At 39.4% G+C, this 1,533-nt stretch overlaps 1 protein-coding gene across 1 annotated transcript in view; it reads left to right on the top strand.

Annotated features, from left to right (window-relative positions):
- tjap1 (tight junction associated protein 1 (peripheral)) overlaps nucleotides 1-1,533 on the top strand; it is a 58,272-nt gene that overhangs the window by 22,817 nt on the left and 33,922 nt on the right. The gene's annotated exons all lie outside the window — the stretch shown is intronic.

Below are 1,533 nucleotides of genomic sequence, written 5' to 3'. Positions count from 1 at the left end.
TACCTACAAGCTATTAAACATTATTCCACTCACATGACATGCAGGACAATTACTGATGGGCAAATGTGTCAATCAATCAATCAATCAATTTTATTTATAAAGCCCAATATCACAAATCACAATTTGCCTCACAGGGCTTTACAGCATACGACATCCCTCTGTCCTTATGACCCTCGTCATGTGTGTGTGTTTGTGTGTGGTGTTATATCAACATGTGTGGTTCTGGACATGAGCTGCTGCACATTTAACAGCCACACATCACCGACAGTCCGCTGAACAACGCAACGAATTCTGAATGAAATAAACTTAATTACAACATGACAGTCTTGCACGAAATATCATCAACGTTACTCTTTGTAGTCACGTAGGCATGTGAATTACAGCGTTTCGTTGCAAAGAATGCATGTAACGGGTACACTTGCGCTATTTCTCTGCCATCTCGTTCAAATGAGCCAGATAAAGGGGGCGGGTATTTATACGTCATGGCCTCAAGCTGAAAAAGACTTCCTGTTAGGAACCTCTCGACCATCCTAGCTCGTAGCTGCTTAAAGCTTAATGCTAGCTCCTAGTGCTAGCTCCTCGCTGCACAAATAAGAGACTTGGGACGGCCTAGAAGATGGCGGACCTCGAACGACTTCCGGTTCAAGCGAGGAGCTAGCAGTAGCACTATAAAAATAAGAGACTTGGGACGCACCCATAGAACAGCAGAGACTTTAGAGACTTATCCATGTGTCTGTGTTCAGAGGAGCTGCCTTTGTTGTTAGCTGTTAGCTGAAGCCTAGTGAGGACAAGAATCTATCCCATGATGCATCGGTCGAGTGTGTTGACGAATTAAGGCAGTTTTGCTGACTATGCTGGTCCCAGAGGAAATGTATAACTAATTAACTTGACAGTTAGTCCTAGAGTCAGTAGAGCTGAACTGTGAAAAAATGAGCAGATGAGTCTTCATGCACTGTGATAGTGTTGTAAAGTAAACACTCAGAGCTTAAACAGATTTAGAGCTGTGTGTCGGTTCTATGCAGAGCTGCTGTGAGCATTTATACCTGTGTGGTGCTGTGTCTGTGTCACTCTGCAGTAACACCTCTAAAACGCTAGTCAGCCGCGGAAGGTTTTGTGAAGTGCTGTAAAGTTTAGTTGATTCAAAACACACATTCAACGCACATTAAACACACATTAAACAAACACACATTAAACACACATTAAACACATTAAACACACAGTAAACACATATTAAACACACATTAAACAAACAAACACATTAAACACATTAAACACACAGTAAACACACACTAAACCCACATTAAACATACGTTAAACAAACATTAAACACATTAAACAAACATTAAACAGAATCAGAATCAGAATCAGATATACTTTATTGATCCCCGAGGGGAAATTATTTATGTTACAGGTGCTCCTTGCAAGAGAGGAAAGATACGTGAAAATATAAGAAATTTAAACAGTAGTATTAACAAATATATAGTTAAATAAACAGGAATTATTAACAAACATAAACGTAAATAAATATATATA

The sequence above is a fragment of the Epinephelus moara genome, chromosome 19 (genome assembly GCF_006386435.1).
Source record: "Epinephelus moara isolate mb chromosome 19, YSFRI_EMoa_1.0, whole genome shotgun sequence".
NCBI classification, from domain to species: Eukaryota; Metazoa; Chordata; class Actinopteri; order Perciformes; family Serranidae; genus Epinephelus; species Epinephelus moara.
The sequence above is the reverse complement of the archived record's forward strand: the minus strand, read 5'-3'. Positions and strand labels throughout refer to the sequence as shown.